The sequence below is a fragment of the Scyliorhinus torazame genome, chromosome 21, assembly GCF_047496885.1.
Source record: "Scyliorhinus torazame isolate Kashiwa2021f chromosome 21, sScyTor2.1, whole genome shotgun sequence".
Taxonomy (NCBI): domain Eukaryota; kingdom Metazoa; phylum Chordata; class Chondrichthyes; order Carcharhiniformes; family Scyliorhinidae; genus Scyliorhinus; species Scyliorhinus torazame.
The window spans coordinates 32582142-32593062 of NC_092727.1; the positions used below are offsets into that span (position 1 = coordinate 32582142).

Genomic DNA, 10921 nt, shown 5'->3' on the forward strand with positions numbered 1-10921 from the left:
CTCTCTGCCGCCCCTTCGGATTCCCCTCCAGCTTTTTGCCGCGCTGAACGCAAGTGCTAGTGGCTGGATCGCTAGGGCATCCGGGGACAGTGGGCATCCTTGTCTGGTGCCCCTGTGCAGCTGGAAGCATCGGGAGTTGGTGTTGTTTGTCCGTACGCTCGCCATGGGAGCGCTGTATAGGAGTTTTACCCAGGAGGTGAACCCTGTTCCAAGCCCGAACCGCTCCAGTACCCCTATGAGATACTTCCATTTGACTCTGCTGTAGGCCTTTTCTGCGTCTAGGGAGACGATCACCTCTGGTGTTCTCTCCCCGGAGGGGGTCATTATCACGTTCAGCAGGCGCCTGATGTTGGAGGTAAACTGTCTACATTTGACAAAGCCCGTCTGGTCTTCTGCGACTACCTCTGGCACGCCGTCTTCTAGCCTTTTGGCTAGAATCTTGGCCAGTATTTTGGCATCTGCGTTCAGCAGTGAGATGGGTCTGAATGACCTACATTCCGTTGGGTCTTTTTCTTAGGTATCAGCGAGATTGAGGCCTGTGCTAGCGTGGGTGGCAGTGTGCCCTTGGCAGGTGCAGGGCCTGTGATGTCGCAAATGTTTTGTAGAAGTCCTCCGGGAATCCGTCCGGTCCTGGTGCCTTCCCCGCCTGCATGGAGCTGATGCTGTCCATGATCTCTCCCAGTAAGAGTGGTGCTTCCAGGACCCGTTTTCTGTCCTCCCCCATGACTGGTATGTCCAGGCCATCAAGGAACCGTTTCATCCTGGCCTCCCCCGTTGGGGGCTCTGAGGTGTACAGCCTTTGGTAAAAGGCCCTGAAGGCTTTGTTGATCTTTTCTGGCTCTGTTTGTAATGCGCCTCTAGTATCCCTGATTTGTGCAATTTCTCTGGTGGCTGCCTGCTTTCTCAGCTGGTGTGCCAGCAGTCGGCTGGCTTTGTCTCCGTGTTTGTATAGGGTCCCACGTGCTTGGCGGAGTTGAAGCACTGCTTTCCTGGTGGAGAACAGATCAAAGTTCCTTTGTAACTCTTTCCTCTCCGCCAGGAGCTCTACGGTCGGGGCCTTGGAGTATTTACGGTCTACCTCCAGTATGGAGTCGACCAGCTGCTGCCTAGCCGCCCTTTCCTCCCTATCTCTTTGGCTTTGAAAGCGATGATTTACCCTCTTAGTACGGCCTTTAGCGCTTCCCAGAACGTGGAGGGCGAGACCTCCCCGTTCTGATTGTTCTCTGTGTATTCTGCTATGGCCCGCAATATCTTTTCATTGAAGGCCTTGTCAGCTAGTAGGGCAATGCCCAACCTCCATGTGGAGCGTTGGGCCCTGCCCGTTTCCAGCCTCACGTCCATGTAGTGTGGAGCGTGGTCTGATATCACAATTGCGGAGTATTCCACTTTGTCTAGCCCCGGAAGCACCGTCTTCCCCACCACAAAGAAGTCAATTCTAGTGTATACATTGTGTACTCGGCAGAAGAAGGAAAACTACTTCTCCACCGGGTGAGCGAACCTCCAGGGGTCCACCGCTCCCATCTGTTCCATAAAGTGACCGAGTTCCCTTGCCATGTTTGCGGTTTTCCCCATCTTGGGGTTTGATCTGTCAGTCTTTGGGTCCTGTACACAGTTCAAGTCCCCCCCCCCCATGATTAACGGTGTGTCGCTATGTCAGGGATTTCTGCCATGGTCTTCTTAATGAAGCTCGAGTCGTCCCAGTTGGGCGTGTACACGTTAACTAGTACTACCGGTGCCCCATCCAGAGCCCCGCTGACCATAACATACCGTCCCCCTGGGTCTGTAACCGTCTTTGTCGCCCTAAACATCATCCATTTGCTGACCAGTATTGCCACCCCCCTGACCCTCGTCCCGTAACAGGAATGGTAGGTCTGCCCCACCCAGCCCTTTCTTACCTGCAGTCGGTCCTGCTCTCTCAGGTGCATCTCTTGAAGGAAGATTATGTCTGCCTTCATGTTTCTTAGGTGGTTGAGGACTCTGGATCTTTTCACTGGGCTGTTGAGTCCCCTTACGTTCCAGGTGACTATCCTGGTGGGGGGCTTCTGTCCCCTCGCTCCTGTGGGATTAACCATATTCATCTGGTGGGCGCGCCCCTGCCCTCCGGGGTTCCCCCTTGTTAGGGGGCCGTCCAGGATGGTCACTGTCACTGCTCTCTCCATGCGGCCGGGCCACTGCGCTCCGGGGCTTCCCTCCATCCAGGGGGCCCCCGCCATGGTCGCCCGCTGTGCGGCTGCCACGCGGGTAGCCCCCTTCACTTTGGGGTTTCCCTTTGCCCAGAGGCCGTACTGGGTGGATGCTTGCAGCGATTCCTTCTTCCGAGCCCTTGGTTGCGGCACTCTGTAGCCCTATTGCTGTTCCTTTTCTAGCCTTGTTTGTCCCTCCGTCCCTGTGCCCCCCCCCCACCCCCGTGCTCCCCCATCCCTCCCTTTCCTCCCCCATCCCTCCCTTTCCTCCCCCTTTCTCCCCTTCTCCCGTATATCCCTCCTTTGTCCCTCTGTCCCCTGCTCCTGTCCCCGTTTGTCCTCCCGCCTCTGTTGAGTGGTCCCACCCGCCCTCTGCCTGCCGCCATCCCCTCTGTTGGGGGCGCGCTGCGACCCCCTTTTTTGCATGTCCCCAGTTCTAGCTTTCTTGCTAGTTCGGCGACCCCCCTCTAGGGAGTTACTGTCTCGCTTCTCCCCTGCCCAGCCTCTGGGTTTTTTCGCCCACTCTTCCCCCACCCTACCCTGCACTCCCCCTGTTTGCTCACCCTTCTCCGCTACTCTCATACCCTTGTGCTGGGGCCTGCTTTCCCACCTATGTCGGTTCGTTGGGTAGCGGTTTGCTTTTTGTTCAGGGTGCGCTTGCCATGTTAGGGGTGGGGCGGGGGGGGCCTGGCATTGCCTCACTCCCCCTCTCCCCGTCGGCATGTTGTTGCCCCTTACTTTGGGGCCCCGTGTTTCTACCCTCGCTGTTGGTTTTCCAGCCCATGTTCTTCGCTAAATTTATTTGCGTTGGCGGGGGCTGTAAAGAAATACTCTCTTTCTTGGTATGTGACCCAGAGTTTCGCTGGGTACAGCGTACCATAGCGCACCTTGTTCCTGTGAAGGGCTGCTTTTGCTCTATTGAATTTGGCCCGTGTCCTGGCAAGGTCTGCCCCAATGTACTCGTACACTCTAATGAGGTGTCCTTCCCACCTGCAGGTTCTGTTTTGCCTGACCCAGCGCAGGATTGTTTCCCTGTCTTTGTATCGGTGCAGTTTGGCTATAACTGCCCTCGGGTGTTCCCCCGCCCTGGGTTTCGGGCGCAGCGACCGGTGCACACTGTCCATTTCTGGTGGGTTGGGGAAAGTTGCCCAGCATCTCAGCCACGTAGGCCGTGGGATTTCTATCCTCGATCACCTCTGGTAGGCCCACTATCCTGACATTTTGTCTTCTTGAGCGGTTTTCCTGGTCGTCCACCCTGCTCTTCTGGCCCCCTTACGTTGTGCCCAGTCTTGCCACCTCTCTCTCCAGGGCCATGATCCGGTCGCTCATGTCAGTCGCAGCCCTCTCCAGCTCCTTAATGGTCGCCTTTTGGGTTTCCAGTTTCTCCTCCTCGGCTTCCAGTTTCTTCTCTGCTTTGCCCAGGGCGAGCTGCACCTCCGCCAGGGCCTTGGCCATTGCTGTCTGTTCTGCGGCCTCTATGTCTGCTTTGGTCCCTGCCTTGTTTTCTTGCTGGTGGTCACTCAGCGCCTCGGCAAAGGCTGCCTTCCAGTTCCCCTCCTTCCCAGGGGGAAATAGCTCCTGTCTGCCAGTTCTTTTAGTTGCAGTGAGGCTTCCATTCTGCTGCTTCGTGCGCCAATTAGCTTATCTGAGTGGGCTCGTGTATTGCCCCGTTTGCTTTTGGTGCCCTTTCTCCATCTGCTTTGGCTCCCTTCTGGCATTTCCCCCCCCCCTTTTTTTTCCCCCCTCTTTTTCCCCCTCCTTTATTTTTTTCCTCTTCCCCCCCCCCTCCCCTCTTTTTTTCCCCCTCTTTTTCCCCCATCCTTTTTTTTCTCTTCTTCCGCCCTCTTCCCCTCTTTTTCTCTCCCCGTTCCCTTCTGAAGAGACTCTTTTCAGGTACGTTTGCTTTTCTTTTTTGAGAAGCGTGGAAGGAGAGAGGCAGTGGTCTGACCCTTTAACAGTTTTCTTTTTCTAAGTCTTTCTTTTCTTTTGTTTTTTTTCCTTCCCCCCCCCCCCAAAAAGCCGGGAGTTCTCGTTTTCTTTTTTCTCCTCCTCACTCACCCTGGAACCAGAGCGAGAGAGAGAGAGAGAGAAAGGCTTCTTGTCGGGCCGGGAGTCCCCCTTTGTTCCGCCGCTGCCTGCCTCGTGGTGGTTGCCGCCGGGGGGGGTGGGGGGGGGGGGTCGGGCCTTGTTGCTGGCTCGGACCCCGCTTTGGCTCAGGCCACCGCTCCTCCTGCCCCGCGTTTCGCTGCCCCACGTTGTTGTCCCGTGCCCCGCTGCCGCCCGCGTTCTGCTGTGCGGGGGGGGTGGCCTCGGTCTGTCGGGCCGGCTTGCAGGCCCACGCTCCGCCGTGCCGTCTCCATTCGGGGTGGGGGGGGGGCGACTCTCTCCGGTCGCTTCCTGGTCTCCGGCCCCCGGCTCCTCGCGCGTATATTTCCTCCCCCCGGGCCGCAGCTTACCACTCCGGTCCCTTGCGGCCTCCACTCCTTCTCCCCGGGGGGGGGGCTCTCCCCCCGTGCTTCTCCTGCCGCTCGCTTCGTTCCCGAGCGCCCGGGTCTCCGGTCCCACTCCGCCTCGGAGTCCGGGTCGCTCCTCTTCTTCCTCTCCTGCCGTGCGGGGGCCCAGTCGGCCAAGCTCGCGCACCTGGGCGCCCGTTCTTCGTGGGGGGAACGGGACACGACTATGTTCCCCCCCTCCGGAGCTCCTCTACGTGCGACAGCTCCCCTCCGCTGCCGGAAGTCTAATCAGGGCAGTGCATTCTTAAACCATATTTGCTTTTCTAATTTCTGGTACTGACTTGTGAACTGTAATGACATATTTTGTGATTGTCCAAAAGCAGTTTGTCCTCACATTGCTGCTCAATTCCGTCAGTGCCTCACTGATTGCACTGGGTTTAGAAGTTAGCAGCAGCATACATTTTACTGCATTGTGCATCTGCCATTTAGTTAATAACACTGCCAAGATGAAGTGGGACTTGCACTGGCATTGGCGCACGTAGATCTGGCAAAGTGGAGCTGTGAATCTGGACATGTGCCTGTGGTTGGCAAGCACAAGTCTGACAACCATGATAGAGAAAACAGAAGTTCGAGAATGTTGATTATCTGGTGCCGATTTTTTATTTTTGCTTTGACGGTTTGCCCTTTAAATCTATATTAATGTTGCCAATAAATGTTGCACAATCCGCATTGTCTCCCCGACTCGCAGCCACTCCTGTAGATACCTACATCTACCACTAGATGGAGATCCACCAGTCCAGCGAACTGTAGTCCCTCCTGCCAATATTTCCAGGACTGCAACTCAGCTAGCTAATCTTTCTAAATAACTGCAAGTTTGTTACTGACAGAAGGGGGATTAATTTAAACTGCCCTGATTCCTCATCTCATTGCCTGCCCGTAAATGGAAAGATGTTTTTGATTTCCACTTTTATAAGTGGTGGTCTGTATTCTCCTGTTAAGGTTAGCGCCTTTTTGTTCAAAGATAACGAGACTCTGCTACTTTGTCTGAAGGTTAGAAATTCCTCTGGTATGAGTCATGGCTGGTCAGCGGAAGGTCTTGTCCATTTTTAAACATGAAAATGATAATTTTGCAAAGTAGCCGGGTTGGCATGGACATGATAGTTTTATTGATAGTTTCCTTCCCGTCGTCATCCCAGGATACAATGTCTCACTGTTTCTATCCTTGGTTCAGTGACACCATCCTCTCATAAGCCCCCGCCCCTATGTTATTCTCTAAGTCTGAATAAAGATTGTAGATTTCCAGTTAACACAAATACTTTATTCAATGGGTTTGTTCTCCAGAGCTTAACTGGATATAATACAGTCAAGAGGTATGACCAGTGAAGCTAAGGTAAGCTGCCTATGCTGAGCTGTCTCTGTCTGCTGCTGCTCACTAGCTCTGTGCTTCTGAAAGAGGCAGATCCGGCCTTGGGCTGGACCCTTTATACCGGTCTCTGATGCCCTCTAGTGATGCTGTGGCTGTTACATCTGTCTGCAGTCCCTGGTGTATGTGCAGATGTATGTACAGATGTACAGATCACTACAACCCCTTTTCCTTCCAATGATTTGAGAATGTTCTTCTCTTATTCCGCAGATTGTTCCTGCCACCTCCTTTACCCCATGCTTGCTGTTGCTTCTCTTCCTAAACTTCGTGGTGCACAAGGCAGACTATCATCTATTCCCGTATTGATATTTTTCCTGGACCAGGTCGTTAGCCTGTTGCCAGTGCTTATAGGAAGATGGATGCCACTCTGCATCTAGAATGGTTGACCAGGAGTCTCTCCCACTTTCGCCGCTTGTCATTGGTGTGTGTTGGAAGGATTTTGCTGGTTGACACACTCAACCTGTTCGGCCGCATTAGAAACGCACCTCCCTTGACCATTGAGTCCTGGGGTGGGACTCAAACTCGGAGCTTCTGGCTCAGAGGCAGGGACACTACCCACTGCTTCACAAGATCTCTCCTACCCCACGGTGCCAGTTTTCAATCCTCCAGAGCTTTATCATCCATCCGAATGTTTTTTTTAAATGCTCTTGTTTCCTAGAATGGCCAGGATTTCCTGACTGTTGATGGCAGGTTTTTGCCTTCAGTGATTGTTTCTGCCAATTCCATTTAGCGTGGAGCCCCATACTCCTCCCATTTGATGGGGTGTCATAAGCCTCATGGCTGCAGATCGTCACACTTTCAGTGACAAAAGCACCAAGACACTAAGAGAAAACAGATTGGTTCTGATTTTATATGGGTAACGCTCTGGAAATCCATTAATATTAAAATCTGAATTTCTCCATTTGACTAAGATGGCTTTGTATATTTTAATCGGTAAGTTTGGGCCTTGGGGAGCTCCTGAGGCGTGGTAGGGAGTCTCGAGATCGGAGCGGCATTTAAAATTGGTGCCTCGATCTATTGCTGCACTGATGAGCTGAGCTCGTCGGTGCAGGAAATGAATGTAAGTGGGGCCTAGGTGAGGCTTTCCTCACCAAGGCCCGAGAAAAGGAACAGAGTTCCTTTAAATGGTGGGGTTGGTCTCGGCCTGCAGACGCCAAGAAATACCCTGCTAAACGTACCCAAAACGGGACTCTTTTTTCCCGTTAAATCGTGCCCATCGGCTGAGATTCTCTATTCCGCAATGGAAGTGTTCCTACAGAGGAGAACCGGGACAGTTTCCAACTGGCAATACCAACGTCACCGGGGTGGGATTCTTATGGCTTGACTATGCAGAAATATGCATGGGGGGTCAGGTGGGCTTGGGATGTGGATAAGGGTTTGACCCCTTGACCCTCCCCTTTATCTGGACCTGCTTCCAGCCCTGGGGAACCTGAGTATCACTCTTGGCATGGTCATCTCAGGCAGCCCTCTGTTCAAAATCATCACCCTGGTCTGACCTGTTTAAATGCAAATGTGGCTGTCTCACTCTGAACTGCTATGCCTGACAGCTGTTGAACAGACCAGACAGTTCAGTGAAGAATCAAGCCAGGAACATGTTCCCTTTCTGCACATCTGCTCCCTCAGCCCCATGTTTTTGAAACCGCTGCTTCCTGAAGTGTCCGAGCTTTCCTAGAAAGCCCACAACACTTGAAAATACTTGGAATCCGCTGAGATCATTTGAAATGCAATCAATTTTGCAGTGCAGTACCTTTGACTTGCCTTTGATGGACACTTAATGATTAAAGCACAGCTGCCAGGTGGTTTGCTTATTTATCTTTCCCTTCATGCATGAATACATCTGAAGTACTCTCCATTGACCCTAACCAAAATGTTTAAAAACATTATTATTATGATTGACAACTTTTGACTACTTCAACAATGCTAAGTGCTTTCTGTGGTTAGAAAAGAGGAAGAGAAACCACTTAAATGCTTTGAACTGGTCAGCAGCTGTCAATCATAACAAGAATATATATAAACATCATCTGTGAAATGGCTGCTCTTTAATGGGATCCCTGAGGATTACCAGAGAGAATAAATGCACATTTTAAAACTAATCCTACCCTCCATTAACAGGTAAAATAGGTCACTGCAGCTGACATTGCTGATGAAATTCTATCACCCTGTGTCTGCTTGGGTTTCCCCAGGATGCTCCGGTTTCCTCCCACTGTCCAAAGATGTGCAGGTTAGGTTGATTTGCCATGATAAATTGTCCCTTAGTGTCCAGGGATGTGCAGGTTAGGTTATAGGGTTACTGGGATAGAGCGGAGTGGATGGGGAAGTGGACATGAGTAGAATGCTCTTCCAAAGACCCAATAGGTTGAATGGCCTCCTTTTGCACTGTAGAGATTCTATGATTCTAACGCTGTACAAGACTAGGCAACTCATTTGATCAGCATTGATGCACTGCAGCAATAAACAAAGATACTTTGCTAGGATCTCATTGAAGAACAAGGGCAGCATACCCTTGGGAGCAGCATCCCCTACAAGGTTTCCCCCAACCCACACTCGGATCAAAAACCTGGAACTCCCACCCTAAGAACATTGTGGGTGTACCAACGTCACAAGGATTGCAGCAGTTCAGGAACGGGGCTCACCACCATCTTCTCAAAGGTAATTAATGATGGACGATAAATGTTGTCCTTGCCACAATTGTCCACACTGTGACTAAATTAAGACAAGAGGACTTCGAAATAAAACTTACAAGGGCCACTCAGCAACACCAACCAATAAACAATATTTGAACACAGACGTGCTCCTATTTTAGCCTGCTTGGCTTCCTAAACTTTTCCATACAGCTGCAAACAAGTCAAAGCCTCAGCACTTAGTACCTTAATTTATCAAGATTAAATCACCATTTCAATCTGAACCATCAGTTATTACTCGGCTGGAGTTTCCATTAGAAACTGTAGGAACACATTTCCTGAGTAGTCTCTCGGAAGCGTTTCACTTTTTAATTAAATTGAACATTAGTGCTTAGCATGTTATCGATAATGCGATCAGCTCAAAAGCTTGGGATTCCCTGCTGTTAGTAACTAATGAAGTATGTAAAAAAGGGTTCTTTATCTGATCAAACTTTTGCTTAGCTTGCTCTTTTTCAAGTCAATAGCTTAATCTCAGAGAACTTGGACAAAAGGTTTGCAGTGAAACTTCTAAGGCCATTCACCCATTATTTACTGAAAATGGTGCTTGCAAACCCTGCCCAGTGTTGGAAATACCAGATTGAAGAACCACCATTTCTGGTAGCGATAACCTTTAGAAGGACATTATAAATTAGTATAAATGAGCAGTAAGATGGTGTGTATATTATATGAGCAGCACTCACCCAGGTTGCCAATATCACACTGGAACCACATCGATAGGTCATGATCTGAAATGAGTGCAGCCCATTTACCAACCACTGCTGCTGAATAAGAGGTCTGTTATGTTGCTTATGAGGGAGTGTATTGTGCAATATATGACCCAAAGTAACTGTATTGGCTCAGTGATACGTTTTATAGGGAGCCTTCTGCACCTGGTGTTCCCGGGCAGACTCCTATCCAAGTACTAACCAGGCCTGAGTCTGTTCAACTTCCGGGATAAGACAAGATCAGGCGTTTTCGGACTAGTATGGCCGTAGGCATCAATCTCATTGTTCTAAACTCCAATGAGTTTAGGTTCAACCTGCTCAAACTTTCCTCACGAAACAACCCTTTCATCCCAAGAATCAGTCTAATGAACATTCTCTGAACTGCTTCCAATGCAAATAAATCCTTCCTTGTGTAAGGAGACCAATACTGTGCACAGGTTTCTAGATGCATTCTTTTAGACGGCATGGTTGAAGTAAGACTGCCCTACTTTTGTACTTCATCCACTTTTCAATAAAGGCCAATGTTCCATTTGCCTTCCTAATTACTTGTTGCAGACTAACATTTTGGGATTCGTGGACGAGGGCATCTAGATCCGTCTGTACTGCATGCAGCATTCTACAGTAACTCAATTGAAATAATGCAATGGGTCGTATTTTCCAGCCAGTATGTATTGCCCATCCGTAATTGCCCTTGCTGGGCTGTTTCAGAGGGCATTTAAGAATCAACAACATTTCTGTGGGCCTGGAGTCACATGTAGGCCAGACTGGCTAAGGATGGTAGATTTCCTTCGCTAAAGGACATTAGTGAAATAGATAGGTCTTTACAACAATTGACAATCAGCAAGGGGATGATTCACACCCTGCTTCAATACCCCATTCTTTCAAAAGCACAGAGGTAAAGAAATGCTTTTGTTTACCCCGATTGCAACCTACCAGTATGGAACTGCAACAAAAGTTTGTCCCACTGCGTAATACCAGCATCTTCGACCAACAGCAGATTAATCTCTTCTGGAAAAGGCAATCATTGTACCTTGGGGGAAAAAAAACTGTGATTATTCTAATTTCCGTTCAACAGCAGCTGGAAGCCTGCTGCCTGTTATCAATAAGCTTCTGAAGCTGTTTAAAGTGATATTTAGATTTTCCGTGGCGTGATTAACATCAATGTGTAGATTAACACAAAGTGCAATGAGCATTTAAAACTGAGACTTAGGCTCAAACATATAATTGAAAGTGAATCTCCACTGAAGATATACTTCTTTGAGTTTGAATTTTAAGATGAGTAGAACTCATACATTTCAATGAATCTAGATATTTTCACCCTTGGACTTGAATTGATATTTTCACCACCTTTCGTCATAACATCAGCTTGGAGTGTTGCTCCTCAATTTGCAGTTGAGCAGAGCTACTGTAGGAAATAACTAATAAGACTCACTTATGAGACTGTTGGGTGCTGGAATGTGGAAGAAATGTGAGATTG

At 49.9% G+C, this 10921-nt stretch overlaps 1 pseudogene; it reads right to left on the reverse strand.

Moving 5' to 3' along the window:
- Positions 1–9597: 9597 nt before the first annotated feature.
- LOC140398752 (5S ribosomal RNA) lies at positions 9598–9716 on the reverse strand (annotated as a pseudogene).
- Between the last annotated feature and the right edge of the window lie 1205 nt (positions 9717–10921).